This window comes from Urocitellus parryii, chromosome 7 (assembly GCF_045843805.1).
Source record: "Urocitellus parryii isolate mUroPar1 chromosome 7, mUroPar1.hap1, whole genome shotgun sequence".
Classification (NCBI taxonomy): Eukaryota; Metazoa; Chordata; class Mammalia; order Rodentia; family Sciuridae; genus Urocitellus; species Urocitellus parryii.
Window position 1 is genome coordinate 80719172 of NC_135537.1, and position 19971 is coordinate 80739142.

The 19971-nt window shown below is 39.7% G+C and overlaps 1 pseudogene; it reads right to left on the reverse strand.

Annotated features, from left to right (window-relative positions):
* Window positions 1-12194: 12194 nt before the first annotated feature.
* LOC113187410 (serine/threonine-protein phosphatase 2A catalytic subunit beta isoform pseudogene) lies at window positions 12195-12912 on the reverse strand (annotated as a pseudogene).
* Between the last annotated feature and the right edge of the window lie 7059 nt (window positions 12913-19971).

The window sequence follows — 19971 nt, forward strand, 5'->3', positions numbered from 1 at the left end:
TCAAGTCACAGCAAACAATTCTAGATTAATTTTAAGCACTGCAAACACACTTAATCATGACCAGCTTGTAAGATCAGGAGAGGCAGGCAGCGACCAAAGGAGACAGATTTTAAAAGGCCACCAAAGGAGGATTTATTTGAGATATCCGGGTGGAACTCCATTAGACTGACAGAGTGGACAGGAGAAGGGTTTGAGGAGAAATCGAGTGGGAACTACACAAGACTGGGATTTTATGGGGCTCACAGCAGGAAGGGAAGGGCTTGGGACAGGAAAAGGTGTTTTTAGGGTCCCTTGTCCTGTAGGAGTTGGTCAGGGGAGCTGGCTGAACTCCAGGATTGGCCAGGGGGTCCTGCTGATTGACAGGCTTTAGTCAGGAGATCCCGCTGATTGACAGGGGTTTCCACAGGCACCTGATTGATGTTCCTTTCCAGCTCGGGCTGCTTTGTTCTAAGTCACCGCCACCGACCTGACAAGGCTCATGACGGACATTCCCTCTGCATGCTAAGTTCATGTGTCAGATCAGAAGTCTCAAGCCTTAGGCTTTAAGTCCAGCAGATGCACACCGCAGTCAGTGATCAGGCCAGGAACCACGGCAGGTTCTCCTGGGGTGGAGCTGAGGGCTGGCTGAGGATGCGGTCCTAGGGAGAAGTCCTTTTCTTGCCAGAGTCAAGAGGCTGCTGTAGAGTTTGAGAGCCATGAGAACAATGCAGAGGATCAGGTGTCACATGAGAAGTGTGGGGATGTCAGTCCAGGTCCTCCTCGGCTCTCAGTGTGAGGGCATCATTGTGGGCTGGCTGAATACCTGTTCATTTGCTCTATTATTTATACCAAATTTTGGAGCTTTTGACCCCCTTTCAATCCTTATCAGCTGCCACCAGATCTCTCAGTGACATCATTTACCCTGGGGTTAAAACATCTGTTCTGGTGGGCCCCACCCTGATCTTTCCACCTTTCTCTTATGTCAGGCAAGGACAGCCTGCCAGAGCCTGGTGAGACTGCAGGTTTCACCCTGGAGTTTTTAAAATGGAGTTGCCGAGGCTCAGGCCCAAGGCCGTCCTCACACCCACCTCCCTGAGGAGCAGTCTTCTCCTGTAGGTTTGAAGCCCAGGCTCTGCTGGGAAGTGCATCCTTCCTCCAACCTTACCATCTTCTCTCTCCCTTGAACCAAAATTTTTCCAGATGCCATATTTATAAACTTTTGGATTAATCTTTCTTAAAGAATATTCTTGTGTATCCTTGATACCTCCAGTTATCGGTGATGAGTTCCGATTTCTCACATGTTGAAGTTTGGACATTAGAGAAGCACACCCAGGCAAGAGTATAAAGCAGGGTTCATTTAAAAGGGGTAACATAGACTTCTCCCAGGAAGTATCCTGATATTCCAAGAAGTGAGGGGTTCTGCCCTTTTTATATTTTCCTTTCTCTCTCTCCTTCCCATGTACAGGACTAGGCCCAGGGATGCTGGGTGGGATGGCCAAAAGGTGGGAAGCAGGTGGCCTGAAGGGGGAAGGGCAGGATGGAGCAGCCCAGGACACATTAATTAACAACTCTATTGCACCCTGTAAGAAGGGACAATTCCTGGGATAGGTGACCTTAGCTACAGGTTGGAGCAGGAGCAGGTGCTGGTTAAAGGTGGAGGAAGGAATTAACAGGGGAGAATCTCCAACTTCCTGGACTCACTCAAAATTGGCCTCCTTGGTCTGACCTGACTTGATTTACCTAACTATACTGACTGCCTAATTCTGGCTTCAGTCTACACACACACACACACACACACACACACACACGTATATTTTAGTTGTTGATGGACTTTTATTTTCTTTATTTATATGCAGTGCTTTGAACCTAGTGCCTCACACGTGCCAGGCAAGCACTCTACCACTGAGCTACAACCCCAGCACTGTTTTGTGTAAGGTCAGGCAATGGCGGCGCTAAAGGAGTCAGATTTAAAAGCCCGCTGAACGAGGGTTTACTTGAGCCTCACTCCTGGGCGGAACTCGATCAGACCGACAGAGTGGACAGGAGGAGGGTCTGAGGAGAAACCACATGGGAGCTGGACAGGACTGGAATTTTATTGGGCTTATGGCAGGAATGGAAGGGCTTGGAACAGGAAAAGGTATTTTTAAAGTCCCTTGTCCTGCTGGAGTTGGTCTGGGGAACTGGCTGAGATCCCGATGATTGACAGGCTTTAGCCAGGAGATCCTGCTGATTGACAGGCATTTCCTTCAGTGCCTGAATGATGTTTCTTTCGAGCCATGGGCTGCTTTGTCCTAAGTCACCGCCACCAACATGACATCTTGCATTAATCTTAGTGTGTTTATTTGGTTTATGAGATGAATGCATTAAGGTGCCTCAATTTAATTTATTGCAAATCTCATAATTTTACCACACTTATTAAATGATTTTTGTATATTAAAATAAAATTAACCCCAAGCGCAAATCTTTTTGAGACATAACAAAATAATATGCCAAAGTGGTAAAATAATAATTTGGATCCCTAAAGAACATACAGGTTCAAGTTCAATACAAGAAATACCAGAAGTTCAATCAGAAAATAGACAAGAGTCTGCTGGTATTGAGTTTTCTTATTCATTATTCTGATGGTAACCTACAAATTTTATAGCCCTCCAGGACTCTGGGACATTCTGTTTTCTCCTCAAAGATGAATCTTTGTTTATAATGGGTTTTCCATTTTTAAAACAGCCAAGAACATTTGAGAAACATTGTTTCTCTGGAAACTGTTGCCACTTTCATTAGCAGTGTACAGGTAAAAGCAGGAATGAGCAATGCTTCCCCTCTTAGGTTTCTGAAGTTCCCCCTTCTATAACTCCTGTGGTCAACCTGATTCCATCTTACCTCATGTCTTCGGCCAGCATTCTTGGAACTAGAAGGGAAATGAATCATACTCCACGTTATCTATTTTTTAAGAGCAACAGAGGAAAAGAAAGGCCTTTAGCACTATCTAGGTTTCACTTAACATGTTCACAGCATACTGTAAAAAGTAAATCCTTCAGAATAGATGAAAAGGAAAAGCATCTGCATGCTCTGAGGACCTGGGCTAGCTTCTACTCAGTCTATTTCTAGCCTCTTAGATTTCTTATGTATGTATTCATGTCTCCCAAGCTAGACTCCTTTCCTGGATACAATCTTGAGTGCTGTGGTCCACTCTGATTTCTATTGCATCACTAAATGACAGGTCATTTTAATAAAACATGTGCGCACATTTTCACATCTTCCAAGCGCCTGATACTAAACAACTCTAGTCTTTGCAAATTTTCAACTTTCCTTTAGTGAAACCCAAAAGTAAAACAAATAAACAAATGTTCTGTTTCTCATAGGAAACTTCCTACAGGCGAAATTCTTCTACTCAAACATATGAATTTTTGCTCCCAGAGGACCAAGATAACACATGTGCCTATAAATAGCAAAGAAAGCTGTTCTGGAAATTAAGACATGAAAATTGGCTATGTCAAGCTGCTTTCTCTCTGAGTATTGCATCATCTCTAGTGAATTTCCTCAAATAGCTGTCTTGCTGAGCCTGCTTATTTTCAATCTGGTCATCTCTAGCCATTATATTTACCCACAGATCAAAAGAAACAGAAATAGGAATTTTGCAAGTATGGTAGTTTCCCTTCATTGTGGGGGGGGGGGGGGGAGTGGAGGAATTTTGCAAGGCCCCAGTGGATACCTAAAACCACTTATAATACCTGTTATCATTTGGATCTTAATTGTCCCCTAAAAGTCATGTGTTGAAGACTTGTTTCCCACCTGGTGGCACTTTTGGGAGATGGTGGAAAGGGGCCTAGTTGAAGGAATTAGTTAATTGGGGGTATGACCTCAAAAGGGCTGTTGAGACTCCAGCCCCTGTTCTTTTTTTCTCTCCCTCTCTCTCTTTTTTTAATATTTATTTTTTAGTTGGACACAATACCTTTATTTATTTTTACGCGGTGCTGAGGATCAAACCCGGGCCTCACATGTGCTAGGCCAGCGCTCTACCGCTGAGCCACAACCCCAGTCCCTCCCTCTCTTTTTTATTTGTTCTAATTAGTTATACATGACAGTAGAATTGGACTTTGATATATCACATGTAGATGGAGTATAATTTCTTACTTGTCTGGTTGTACATTACATAGAATCCCACCGGTCATAGACTTATATATGTACATAGGGTAATAATGTCTGATTCTTTCTACTATCCTTCCTACCACCATACCCACTCGGCTCCCTTCCCTCCCCTCTGCCTAATCTAAAATAACTCTATTCTTTCCTTTGACAGCCATGGTTATCCCAAATGCCTTGCAGCCACCTGGAGACTTCTACTATGGCCGTGGCAGCTTTGTTTAATATGTCCATCCCAGATGACTCCACCCATCTGTGACCTCTTCAGCTGTCCCCAGTCAGTATGCAAGGAGCCCCTTTCCCACAGGCTACTAAGCATAAGTCGAGGGTTATCTGGCAACATGTGTAAGATCTCTATCTATCTATCTCTCATATTTTTTTTGGTCTATATGAGCAGACTTCCCCTTATGCTCCCCTTATGGATTCAGAAAAATCCCTGTACTGCTTGCCCTTATGCTGCAGCATAAGTCTTAATAAAGCCTCTTTCAGATGGTTGTTATATTTTGCCCATTCTTGATTTCTATCTCAATTAGAGTGGGTAGAGCTAACAGCACTAAGAGCTGATAGCACTGAAGCCTGCAGGTGCTGAAAGTGGCCAGCATCCAGGTCTGGTAACACTGAAGACAGCTAGTAGCCATAGAATAGCAGGGAGCTACAGAGAGGAAGAGAGAGCTACCAGGAGCTGCTAGCTCCAGTGGCTGGAAGAATTCTGAGGGCTGAAAGCTGCTGGCATCCAAGACTCAGAGCTTTTAAATGGAGTTGCACTTTCCTTTTTGTGATTTCTATCCAAATTGAGGAAAAAGAGCCTTCATCCAACTGGTAACAAAACCATGAGATAAAAATCTCAGGCATTTTGTTATAGCGGCAAAAAGATGACGAACACAGTACTTTAAAAACCCTGTGTTTTGTCCTATGCTTGCCTATGTATGGTAAAGTTTAATTAATAAGTAGGCACAGTAAGAGATTAATATCAATAACTAATGACAACATAGAGCAATTGTAATAATACACCATAAGAAAAGTTATGTGAATACAGTCTTTCTCATAAGATATTGTACTGTATACATCTTCTTGTGGTGATGTAAGATGACACAACACCTACATGATAAGATGAACTGAAGCAAATGATGGTATCATGACATACTATGAGGCTTCTACATAAGGGTTATTGAATACAAGCACTAAGATACTGCAACAATTGATCTGATAAACTAGATAGCTAAGTGACTAATGGACAGGTAACATATAAAAGATGTATATGCCAGACAAAAGAGTGATTCATGTCCTGGGCAGGACCAACTGGGACAGAATGAGACTTCATCATGCAACTCAGAATGGGGTGCCATTTAAAACTTAAGAATTTTTTATTTCGGGGCTGGGAGTGTGGCTCAAGCGGTAGCGCGCTCGCCTGGCATGCGTGCGGCCCAGGTTCGATCCTCAGCACCACATACAAACAAAGATGTTGTGTCTGCCGAGAACTAAGAAATAAATATTAAAATTCTCTCTCTCTCTCTTAAAAAAAAAGAATTTTTTATTTCTTGGATTTTGCTTTTAATATTTTCAGACTTTTAATATTTTCAGTTGACTGCAGATAACTAAAACCATGAAAAGTAAAACCACAGACAAAGAGAGACAGTTGTAATCCTTAATCCTGCACACAGCCAACTGATACCATTATTCACACAAGTTAATAGTTTTTGTTTGAATCATCCATGATGTTAACCATAATAATGGAATATAAAGCACTATCTTCTTCAGTTTTCTTTATTTACCTTCACTTTTAGCTATCTCTGCCACTTCCCAATTCAGTTATATAGGAATATTGGCAATCTGCCCTGTAAGCCAGTGTTTCAGAACTTGTGAGCTCCAGTTTTAGCAAGACTCCCTACTCTCCACAATCTGCCAACCAAGAGCATCAGCTATTCCAGGGAGCTCCTGGATTGAGCCAGGGACATGGAGTGCATATTAAGATTAGAGAAATCACAGTGTTTATCATAGCAAGATATAAACACTAAAACCGATGACTACAAGAGAACCTTTTTTGGCTGTGTGCAGGATTAAGGATTACAACTGGGACATGGAGTTGGGAAAAGCACAGAAGATTCTCATCCCCTGGCTGTTGTCTGAGATTGTTTTTTTTTTAATTCAGTACAAATATAATTTTTATTTTTTATGTTTATTATTTTTTATTCTTTATAGATATACATGGCAGTAGAGTATATTGTGACATATTATACATACATAGAGTATAACTTACTCTAATTAAGATCTCATTCTTGTGGTTGCACATGATGTAGAGTTTCACCTGTCATGTATCCATATGAACATAGGGAAGTTATATCCAACTCATTCTACTATCTTTCCTACTCCCATCCCCTACCTCCCTTTCATTCCCCTTTGTCTAATCCAATGAACTTTTATTCTTCTCCCTACCTCTTTTGTATGTTAGCATCCATGCATATCACAGAGAACATTTGACCTTTTATTTCTTGAGGAATTGGCTTATTTCACTTAGCATGATAGTATCCATTTACGGGTGTTGCCTTAGATTTTGCAAATTTAGCAGGCTTGCTGCCCAGGAATTGACAGGACAGCCAAGGTCACCGATTGGTTCCACTCTGTGATTTGGAAAATTCACTTTGTTTGTATAAAATTACCACACACACACACACACACACACACACACACACAAATCATATATCTCTACCACTATTCAATTTGCCTATTAAGTTCCAGTCCAAACCAGACATTAATCTGATTTATGGGGCCCATAAAAAAGGTTCTCTTGTAGTCATGGGTTTTAATGTTTATATCTTGCTATGATAAACACTGTGACTTCTCTAATCTTAATATGCACATTTATCAGAGGATTGTAATAACTATTTAAGCAACAGGAAATTACACTAGGCCAAATCACCAAGTTCCATATTATAAAATTAATGTCTATTAATAGAGAACAGTATTAAAATGGGGGAATTATATATATATATATATATATATATATATATATATATATATATATATATACACACTGGGGATTAAACCCAGGGACTTGTAGATGTAAGGCAAGCACCCTACCAAACTGAGCTATATCCCCAGCCCTAAGTTAATTTTTTTTTATTTAATCAATTTTTTCAGTTCAGATAATATTTTTTTTACCTTTTTTTAAAATACACAACAGTGGAATGCATTACAATCCTTATTACACATATAGAGTACAATTTTTCATATCTCTATATAAAGTATGTTCACACCAACTTATGCCATTATACATATACTCTTTTTTTTTCCCCCTAAGTTAATTTTTAAGTGATCTTTTTTTCCCCATTGGATTTGAGATCCTGAGAAGTGAGACCTCAAGGAAAGGGATAAAATTTGAGAATGCAGATAAATACAATTACTGATGAATTACCTCAGATAAATTACCAGTAAGGAAGAGTTGGTTAATCTCACTCTGGACTCCTAAAAAATTTGATCCTTATAATTGGTTATTTTTTCTGCCAACCACATAGAGAGTTAATATGCAATGCTCATGAATATCATTTAAAAATTAGGTAAATAATCCCATCGATCGGGGGGCTGGGGATGTGGCTCAAGCGGTAGCGCGCTCGCCTGGCATGCGTGCGACCCGGGTTCGATCCTCAGCACCACATACCAACAAAGATGTTGTGTCTGCCGAGAACTAAAAAAATAAATAAATATTAAAAATTCTCTCTCTCTCTCCTCTCTCACTCTCTCTTTAAAAAAAAATAAAAAATAAAAAAATAAAAAAATAATCCCATCGATCAATTCTGCATAATAGCACAATTCAAGAATATGACCCTTGACATAAGATACCACCTGTGAGTCTTATTCAATTCATCTTGAACAATATTGCTAGAAATAAACTGACATAAAAAAAATCAGATCATGGCTATAAACTGCTCATGGTAGAATTTAAATCTGCAAATTTTTCTTTTAAAAAGGAGTAAAAATGATACAGGAAATTTGGACTTGGTAGAAATTCTGACTGCAAAAGATAATGGAAGAGCAATTAAGCAAGAAAAAGAAATGAGAAAAATTCTCTCTGAGGATCTCACATATGGAAAAAATTACACAAAAAAATCTATTAGCACTAATAAACAAGTTCAGTAAGATTACAAAATGCAAGATCAATATACACAAACTAGTTGTGACAATAATGTGAAAATGAAACTAAGATAACGGTCCCATGTACAAAAAGAATAAAACACATTGGGATAAAGTAAAAAAATACACAACTTGTATGCTGAAAATGACAAAACATTGCTAAAAGAAATTAAAGAAAGCATAAGTGAATAGAAAGCCAGTGCTATAATTGTGATGTGGTTTGTCCCCTAGAAGTTCCTGTCCTAGAAGCTTGGCCCCTATTATGGCCGTGTTGAGGGGTACAAATTTTAAGGGATGTAACCTAGTGGAAGGTAATTAAATCATGGGGACATCTCTGGGTTAATGTTGTTCTTGCAAAGTGAGTTAGTCCATTAGTTCTTGTGAGAGTTGACCATTATAAAACAACGCCGCACTTGGCCACCTTTGTCACTTCTCTTTCCACTTCTCCCTCCAATGCATGATGCAGCCAGGGGATCCCTTGCTGGGATGCTGATTCCATGATTTTTGGACCCTTCAGCCACCAGAATCATGAGCTAAATGAACTTCTTCTTTCTAAGGCACCAGCCTCAGTTGTTTGGTTATAGCAACACAAAATAGACTAAGGCAATCATCTTATATTCATGGATTGGAAGATTTAATATTATTAAGATGACAGTGCTCCCCACAGCAGTCTACATATTCAGTGCAATCTCTATCAAAATTTCAACTCCCTTTTGTTTTTTGTGTTGTTTTAGTTTACATCAAAGGATAAGTTAATCCTAAATTTTAAACACAAATGCAAGGTACCCAGAAGAGCCAAAACAATATTGAGAAAGAAAAAAAAATGGGTTTGAATAGAACAAAATAAGGGGAAGGGAAATTTGCTCCTACTGCTGGACTTCATGAACTGGGACATTGGTGTACTCTTTCCCATGGACTAATACTTAGACCATCAGCTCTTCACATTCTCAGACCTTCAGACTTCAATTAAACCACACCAGCAGCTTCCCTGTGTATTCAACTTGCAAACAGATGGTCATGGGATGTTTTTTCCTCCATAATCATGTAAGCCAATCCCTCATAATAAATAGCTAGCTAGCTAACTGTCATTCCCTATTGGTTTGGTTTCTCTGGAGAACCCCAACTAATACAGTGAGCTTGGTCCAGACAATGTTTCTTAAAAATGTTAAAAATGTCAAAAAATTTCTTAAAATGTCAAAAAGAATAGGTAACCAAAGAGAAAATGGAAAAATTGGACTGCATAAAATTAAAATCTTTTATGCATCAAGTGATACTAACAAGAAAATGTAAAGAGACACTTCAATAATAGAAGAAAATTTGTGCAAACCAGTATTGAGTCTAAAAGGACAACCTAATTTTCAAAATGGACAAAGTATTTAAATAGACATTTCTCCAAAGATATACAAATAGTCAATGAAGACACAAGAAGATGTTCAATGTTATTAGTAATTAGGAAAAAAAACACCGTGAAAAGCCACTTCACACCCACTGTGGTGGCTAGAATTGAAAAGAAAAACGAGTGTTGATGAGCACTTGATTGGAACTCTCTTACATTGCTGGTGGGGATGTAAAATGGTAAGCCATGTTGGAAGAAAGACTGGCAAGCCAGGCATGGTGGTACCAACCAGGTATGGTGGTGCATGCCTATAATCCCAGCAACTTGAGAGAGTGAGGTAAGGGGATTGCAAGTTCAAGGTTAGACTCAGCAACTTGGTAAGACTCTGTCTCAAGATAAAAAATTAAAAGGCCTGGGGATATAGCTCAGTAGTAAAGTACCCCTGGGTTCAAATCCCAACCGCCCCCAGCTTCACACATACAACACACACACACACACACACACACACACACACGAAGAAAGAAAAAGCACAAATCATTAATGCTTAGGAGAAAATATGATCAGCTGTTAGTCACCATCCTCTGATAAAGAGCCCTATTGATCAGCATTTCATACCAGGTTGACTTAAAGGTGGATATGTTTGGACTGTCTGGCCTCTGCAAGTTTACCTAATTCAAGATCCAAGTCTAAAGTCTATAATTCTTGCACATTGCACCACCCCAGCAATGTGAGGCATTTGCCAGTGAGGGGTGTGTCAATATCTATATTTGTTCAACATTGAGTGAATGAGTGGATTAGACTACTTCCAGTTTTGATTTGAAACTTTTATTTTTAAACCTGAGGGGATGACAGAGTTCTGGAAGTTATTATGTGTTTATTCATACCTTCTCTGCTTAGAGAAAACAATTTGAAAACAAGTACATTTGATGACAACAACAGGAATACTTCTCAGTGATAAAAATATTTCCTCACTAGGTGCTGTGGTGCACACCCATGATCCCAGCAGCTTGGGAAGCTGAGGCAGAAGAATCACAGTTTCAAAGCTAACCTCAGTGACTTAGCAAGGCCCTAAGTAAATCAATGAGACCCTGCCTCTAAATAAAAATATAAAAAGGGGCTGGGGATGTGGTTCAATGGTTAAGCACCTCTGGATTCAACCCCCAGTACCAAAAAAAAAAAAAATCTTAACACAAAAGTACCTCATGATATCAGTATTCCCCAACTTTGATTCTAGCAGGATTCACCTTTAAGATAGCTGACCCTCGATAAGTAGTTGGCTTCTTCCTTGAAACTCAAGGTAACCAAATATTTGGAGCCATCGTTACTAGTTGAGAAATTTCTCTCAAAAGAACTGATCTCTGGGGCTGGGGATGTGGCTCAAGTGGTAGCGCGCCCGTCTAGCATGCACGCGGCCCGGGTTCGATCCTCAGCACCACATACCAACAAAGATGTTGTGTCTGCCGAAAACTAAGAAATAAAATGTTAAAATTCTCTCTCTCTCTCTCTCTCTCTCTCTCTCTCTCTCTCTCTCTCTCTCCTCACTCTCTCTTTAAAAAAAAAAAAAAAGAACTGATCTTTGGGCTGGGGATGTGGCTCAAGCGGTAGCGCGCTCGCCTGGCATGCGTGCAGCCAGGGTTCGATCCTCAACATCACATACCAACAAAGATGTTGTGTCCGCCAAAAACTAAAAAATAAATATTAAAAAAAATTCTCTCTCTCTAAAAAAAAAAAAAAAAAAAAAAAAGAACTGATCTCAAATTAGAGAATGGTCATATTCAACCCAAAAGTGCTAACAAGGGACCCTAGATTAAAATTTTTAAAAACTAATCACAGAGACGACCATAACCCAGGCCTACCCAATACACAGAAGGAGGAGGAGCAGCAGAGACCATGACCCTGGCCCACCTGCCATGCAGAAGGAGGAGGAGGAGCAGAATACTACAGCGACCCTGGCCAGCCGCGTAGTAGGAACAGAGAGACACAGTAGGAGCCGCACCCCATCTACAAATGCATGGGGTGGCTTTCCCTGCAGACTTCCCTCTAGTGACAACAGCCAGGACCTACAAGACTATCTTCCAGGTTCCTGCAGGCAAGGTACTGGTAACATAAAGGGACACTACAACATTATAAGGTAGAAAGTGTGATACCTTGAATGCACACTGCTAGAGAGGAAGGCACATGGACAGCATGAAGAAACAAGGGAAGAAAGGGCCGGAAACAAACCAAGCTGATACAATAATAGATTCCATTGACAGCACAGCAGATGAAATGTCAGAGAAGGAGTTCAGAATGTACATAATTAAGATGATATGTGAAGCAAAGAATGAATTACGAGAGCAAATACAAGCAACAATCGGCCACTCCAGCAAAAACGTGTGAGAGGAAATACAGGTAAAAACATTACTTTAAGAAAGATAGGGGCTGGTGTTGTGGCTCAGTGGTAGCACGCTCACCTAGCAAGCACGAAGCCCTGGGTTCGATCCTCAGCACCACATAAAAACAAATAAAGGTATTGTGTCCAACTATATATATATATTTTTTTTTTTTTATTTTTTTTTTTTTAAAGGCAGGTATACTTCCACATACAAAGGTAGGTTTTCCCAGGAGGAATTTACAGGAAGTAGTCTGGGGTGCACCGAGTAACATGAGGCTCTCCACGAGGAGGTGCTGGGTCAAACTGAAGAAAAGAATATTTTGAAGTGTCATCTAGCTCCATGATAGCAGCCTGGTTCCCACAATGGTAACAGTAATTGGGTGCACTGAAAATGGCACCAATTATATCCTTCCATTACCAGCTGGTGAGCATGTGAAACCAGTATGAGACCATTGACATGGTTGAATGTTTCAGAAATGTCTTGTTCAAATGTGTAACCAGCACCATGTGGTGAAATACCCCAGCCACCACGATCATCTGGATATGACCATAACAGATCACACATTAGGCCCTGGTCTCATGTGGAACTTCTTGTAAATGATCCAGGGCTCTTATATGATCCAGTTTATCTATGGATGGAGAGAGGCCACCATAGAGGCAGAATATCTGTCCATCTACTAAAGCCGTAAGTGGAAGGTAATCAAATAGATCTGTAAAATATTTCCAAACATTGGCATTTCCATACTTTCATAGAAATTCATCATAAAAGCCATACACTTGGGTAATTTGTCGGCTTTCATGATTTCTTCAATATTGTAATGCGTTCTGGATAACGCACCTTTAATGCTACAAGAAGCGTCACAGACTCCACAGAATAATAACCTCTGTCTACATAGTCTCCCATGAATAGATAGTTTGTATCTGGTGATTTCCCACCATTTCTAAAGAGTTCCATAAGGTCATGGAATTGGCCATGTACATCTCCACAGACAGTAACAGGACACCGAACTTCTTGCACATTTGGCCCTTTTGTTAAAATTTCCTTAGCCTTTTCAAACAGCGTCCACACTTGGTTCTCCTTAAGCTGTTTACACTCATTCAGCTGCCGACCCATTGGTCCAGCTCCATGGTGGCCAGCTCCCCTTCCAGGCCACCTCCCTCCCCCCTCCCCACCCCCACCCGCCCTGGCCCCACCTCTGTCGGAGATGCTAGCCTCCCCTGAAGCACTCCTAGAACACTACTGAATGATGAATGAATAGTAAAAGAAATCAAGGATGAAATTTTTAAAAAAAATTCTTAGAGGTAAATAAGAACACTGATACAACATATCAAAATCTCTGAGACACTGTGAAGGCAGTACTAAGAGGAAAGTTTATTTCATTCAGTGCATTCATTAAAAGAATAAAAAGTCAACATATTAAAAGAATACAAATTAAAAGAATAAAAAGTCAACAAATTACCTAACACCACATCTCAAAGCCCTAGGAAAAGAACAAATCAACACCAAAAGCAGTAGGAGACAGTAAATAATTAGAATCAGAGCTGAAATCAATGAAATTGAAACAAAAGAAACAATCGAAAATTTTTGACAAAACAAAAAGTTGGTTCTTTGAAAAAATTTTTTAAAAAATAGATAAGCCACTGGCCATGCTAATGAAGAGAAAAAGAGAGAAAACTCAAATTACTGAAATATAAAATAAAGAAGGAAAAATCACAATGGACATGTCTGAAATACAGAAGATAATAAGAAACTATTTTGAAAATTTATGCTCTAATAAAATATAAAATATTGAGACATTGACAAATTTCTAGACACATATGGCCTACCCAAACTGAATGAGGAGGTCATACATGATTTAAACAGATCAATTTCAAGTAATGAAATTAAAAGTCATCAAAAGCCTACCAACCACGAAAAGCTCAGAACCAGATGGATTCTCAGCAGAGTTCTACAAGACTTTTAAAGAAGAATTAACACCAATACTCCTCAAAGTATTCCATGAAATAGAAAAGGAGAGAACCCTTCCAAACTCATTCAATGAGACTAATATCACCCTAATACCAAAACCAAAGACACATCAAGGAAAGAAAACTTCAGACCAATATTCCTGATGAACATAGATGCAAAAATTCTCAATAAAATCCTGGCCAGGGCTGGGGATGTGGCTCAAGCGGTAGCGCGCTTGCCTGGCATGCGTGCGGCCCGGGTTCGATCCTCAGCACCACATACCAACAAAGATGTTGTGTCCGCCGAGAACTAAAAAAATAAATAAATATTAAAAATTCTCTCTCTCTCCTCTCTCACTCTCTCTTTAAAAAAAAAATTCTCTCTTCCTCTCTCACTCTCTCTTTAAAAAAAAAAAAAATCCTGGCCAATCCCATACAAAAACATATTTAAAAAATAGTGCACCAAGATCAACTGGGACTCATCTCAGGGATGCAGGGTTGTTTCAACATAGGGAAATTAATAAACATAATTCATCATATTAATAGACTTAAAAACAAAAATTATATGATTACCTCAATTGATGCAGAAAAAGCATTTGACAAAATAGCACACCTTCATGTTCAAAACACTAGAAAAACTAGAAATAGTAGGAACATAACTCAACATTGTAAAAGCTATATATGCTAAACTCAAGGCCAGCATCATTCTAAATGGAGAAAAATTTAAAGAATTCCTTCTAAAAACTAGAACAAGAAAAGGATGTCCTCTTTCACCACTTCTACTCAACAATGTCCTCGAAACTCTAGCCAGAGTAATTAGATAAAAGAAAGAAATTAAAGGGATACAAATAGGTAAATAGAACTCAAACTATCACTATTTGCTGATGACATAATTCTATATCTAGAAGATCCAAAAAATTCCACCAGAAAACTTTTAGAACTAATAAATGAATCAGCAAAGTAGCAGGATATAAAATCAACACCCACAAATCAAATGCATTCTCATACATCTGTGGGGAAGCTCTTGAATGATTCGCGCCTTCTATCCTGGAGCGAGAGACTTTGGCCGGTCACTACATTTTGTAGTGACCTGGACGTTGTCCCGGTTCAGGAAGTTGAGGGCATGTCTTCAGATGTAGGTGTGTCACCCGTGGGATTGAGCTATACTCACCTGTTCCTTTGTGATATTACCCTTTTGCCCTGTTTGGGATAGAATGTTCCATAGAAACGTCCTTTGTGTGACCCCTTCTCTTGCTCTGCCTTTGGGTGTGGCCTTCCTAGATGTCAGTCAACCTGCTGACGGCAGACATCACGAAGCTAGACTCAACCCCCCCAAACTTGACTCCTTGCCTTATTTGAATGGCTTCTCCTCAATAAAGGGGTTCAGCATGTGCCTGCTCTCTATTTCTGAGGATCCTTAAGATCAGAGGAGCAATCACAGAACCCCAAAGAAAAAGGAATCTCTGTCTCTTGTGTGATTATTTATTGTAGCCCAGTTCACCTGGAGTGACCCTGAGTGTTTTAGTCATGAGGAACGTGACATATATCAGTGATGAATCCACTGAAAGAGAAATTAGGAAAACTACCCCATTCAAAATAGCTTAAAAAAAAAAACTGGGAATCAATCTAACAAAAGAGGTGAAAGACCTCCACAATGAAAACTTTAGAACATAAAGAAAGAAATTGAAGAAAACCTCAGAAGATGGAAAGCTGTCCCATGCTCCTAGATAGGCAAAATTAATACTGTCAAAATGGTCATACTACCAAAAGCACTATACACATTCAATGCAAATCCTATTAAAATCCCAATGACATTCTTTATAAAAATAGAAAAAGTAATCATGAAAATTATTTGGAAAAATAAAAGACCCAGAATAGCCAAAGCAATCCTTAGCAAGAAAAGTGAAGCAGGAGGCATCACAATACCAGACCTTAAACTATACTACAGAGCTATAGTAACAAAAACCGGCATGGTATTGGCACCAACATAGACTTGTAAACCAATGGTACAGAATAGAAGACACAGAGACAAACCCACATAAATACAGTTATGTCATACTAGACAAAAGTACCAAAAATATTCACTAGAGTAAAGATAGCCTCTTCAACAAATGGTAGTGGGAGAACTGGAAATCCATATGTAGCAAAATGAAATTAAAGCTCTGTCTCTCACCATGCAGAAAACTCAACTCAGAGTGGATCAAGAACCAAGGAATTAGACCAGAGACCCTGCGCATAACAGAGAAAAAAGTAGGCCCATATCTCATCATGTCAGATTAGACCCCAACTTCCTTAACAAGACTCCTAACATGCAAGAAATAAAATCAAGAATCAATAAATGGGATGGATTCAAACTCAAAGCTTCTTCTTGGCAAAAAAATAAAAAAGAATCATTGAGGTGAAGAGAGCTACAAAATGGGAGAAAATCTACCACATGCACATCAGATAAAGCACTGATCTCCAGGATATATAAAGAACTCAAAAGACTTAATGCCAAAATGCAAACATCCCAATCAATAAATGGGCTAAGGAACTAAACAGACACATCTCAGAAGAAGATATACAAGCGATCAACAGATATATGAAAAAGTGTTCAACATCTTTAGTAATTAGAGAAATGCAAATCAAAACTACTCTAAAATTTCATCTCACTCCAGTCAGAATGGTAGTTATCAAGAATACAAGCAACATTAAGTGTTGGAAGAATGTAGAGAAAAAGTCACACTCATACATTGCTGGTAGGACTTCAAATTGGTGCAACCACTTTGGAAAGCAGTATGGAGATTCCTCAGAAAACTTGGAATGGAACCACCATTTGACCTAGCTATCCCACTCCTTGGTCTATATCCAAAGGACTTAAAATCAGCATACTATAGTGACACAGCCAAACCAATGTTTATAGCAGCACAATTCACAATAGCTAAACTGTGGAACCAACCTAGATGCCTATCAATAGATAATTAGATAAAGAAACTGTGGCATAAATGTACAATGGAATATTACTCAGCATTAAAAGAGAATAAAATTATGACCTTTGCAGGTAAATGGATAGAGTTGGAGACTATTATGCTAAGCGAAGTGAGCCAGTCCCCCAAAACTAAAGACCAAATGTTTTCTCCGATTATTGGATGCTGATCTATGAGGGGGGTCAGAGGGTGCAGGGGGAATGAGAAGAATGAAGTATCTTTGGATTGGGCAAAGGGGAGGGTTGAGGGGTTATGGAGTAAGGAAAGATGATGGAATGAGGTGGACATCATTACCCTAGGTACATGTGTGATTGCACAAATGGTGCGTCTCTACACCACATACAACCAGAGAATTAAAATGTTGTACTCCATTTGTATACAATGAATTGAAATGCATTCTGCTGTCATGTAAAACAAAGTAGGACAAATAAAAATAATAATAATTTAAAAATAATAAAAAACATGATCACAGAAAAAGAAATGGTTGCAGGTCTTAGAATATATTAAAAGGCTTTCTTCCTAGCACAGTGACACACACCAGAAATTCCAGGTAGCTGGGAGTCTGAGACAGGAGGATCACAAGTTCAAGGCCAGCCTGGGCAACTTTGATAGACCCTGCTTCAAAATAATAAAAAGGGCTCAAATAGAAGGGGGCCGGGAGAAAGGTTTGGGGATGCAGCTCAGTGGTAAAGTGCTCCTGGGTTCAATACTGAAGAAAGGGGAAAAGAAATAAATGCTAAAGTTTAAAACAAATGAAAAAGGAAATAATTAAAGGTCTTTCAACAGATAACAATGCTCCTTACCATCACTCTAACTACATACTAAATACACTGACAAATATCTACTATATACCTATTTGTATCTGTTGTATACTTATTTGCCTTGGTCATTTAACATTTTTTTAATATGTATCATTGAATGTTTAAAAACAAACCTCCACAGGTCTAGCAATGACCAAGAACAGAGGAGGCCCTAAGTTCCCTTTCATCTTCCACTACAAGTTGGTATTTCTGCAGCTTCATCTAATCGCTTGCTTCTTCCCACCCTGACCTTTTCACTTTGTGGCTACGCCAACACCAGGTGGCCCAGCTAGAGGGAGGGAGGACTCACCATGGCAAGTCATTTTGCCCACTCCTGGAATATAATGCCTCTACCTGCAAAGACCTCCCTTCATCAATTCAGTTTGGAATTCCAGAGATTAGAAATGAATGTGAGTTACAACTTTTAGTTGAAAAGGTAAAATTTAAATTTGAAGCATCACGGCATAACCAAGGACCTGCGCTGATGCCTAGGGCAGTGACCAGGGCAAAAAGTATTGTACACGTAGCCCAATTGGGAAATGTCTAAAAGGGAACTCACCTTCACAATGTGACAATGTTAAAGTTTACATATTCAGGGTGGAATCACCTGAGATCACCCTTGCCTACACACGGGCGCGCGCGCGCGTGCACACACACACACACACACACACACACACACACACACCCACAGGATTTGATAATCAGTGGCTCTCAGGTAAAAAATCTGGGCCTGAAGAGCACCAGACAAATTTACAGCCAAAGGCCATGACAGGGAGGGAGAAAGTAGAATTTGGAAAGACGGAATCAGGACACCAAAGGGCACTGCCGCGAGACAACACTTGCTTATCTGCATAAGGCAAGAGAATTAAACACATATGTCAAAAACACAGTCTTCATTTCCTACTCCATAGTGTCTATTTGCTAGATACACTTCCTTAAATCCCTCCCCCAGTATACTGTTTATAAGGCTCTTCTACTCAAACTGTGGCCTACTAACTGGTGAACATCCCTGGGAGCTTGTCAAAAATAGAGAACTCTAGGGCTGGGGATGTGGCTCAAGCGGTAGCGCGCTCGCCTGGAATGCGTGCAGCCCGGGTTGGATCCTCAGCACCACATACCAACAAAGATGTTGTGTCCGCCGAGAACTAGAAAATAAATATTAAAAATTCTCTCTCTCTCTCTCTCTCTCTCTCTCTCTCTCTCTCTCTCTCCTCTCTCACTCTCTCTAAAAAAAAAAAATAGAGAACTCTATTTAACAACAAATCCCACCATTACAACTATAATGCACCAATTAAAAAAATATATATGGAAAAAGAAGAAATAAAGAAACTCAGGTCCCATTCCAGGCCTATTGGATTAAAATCTGCAGCTTTACAAAGCCCCAGGAAAACCATCAAAATCTGAGAAGCACTAGTCTATAACCACTGAATTAAGTCCTTTCAAAAGACAAACTGTAAACTGAGCATAGTGGTACATGCCTGTAATCCCGATGGATCAGGAGGCTGAGACAAGAGGATGGTGAGTTCAAAGCCAGCCTCAGCAAAAACGAGGTGCTAAGCAACTCAGTGAGATTCTGTTTCTATGTAAAATACAAAGTAGGATTGGGGATGTGGCTCAGTGGTTGAGTGCTCCTGAGTTCAATCCCAGGTATGCCCCCTGCAAAATAAAAGACAGACTGTACCCTACATATGAATAAAACCATTACTCCAGTACCTCCACAGAACCAGCAATGAACAAAACATAGTATAGCATTCTGTGCTGCTGAGAAGACGCTGTACAATGACTGAGAAATTAAAGGACTTAGCACTAAAAGTGTGTAAAAAATTGCCTACTCCAACTGCCTGTGTGTGAATGATAACTTATTCCGAATGTGTGGGTCATCCAAGGTCTTCAAGAGTTTTTGTAGAAGGACAATATAACTCTAACAAATAATTGCAAGCTAACAAAGACCAGGATGAGGAGCAAAACAATAATATTAGGGTTTAAAGATGTGCTCTCAAAGGCTAGGCTTGTAGCTCACATGCCTAGCATGTGTGAGGCCCTGAGTTTGATCTCCAGCACCATATAAAACTAAATAAACAAAATAAAGATATTGTGTCCATCCACAACTGAAAAAATTTAAAAAAAAAAAAAAAAAAAAAGATGTGCTCTCAATCATATTGTCTGTTGTAGCCACCCAAGAACTTGGAAATTTTGTCCCAAGATGGTGAGTGCCCCTTACTAATGCTCCCGCCCAAAGACCACCAGTTTATTTGTCTTGGCATCTATGTAAATTGCCCATATTTAAGCCCCACTAGGTTA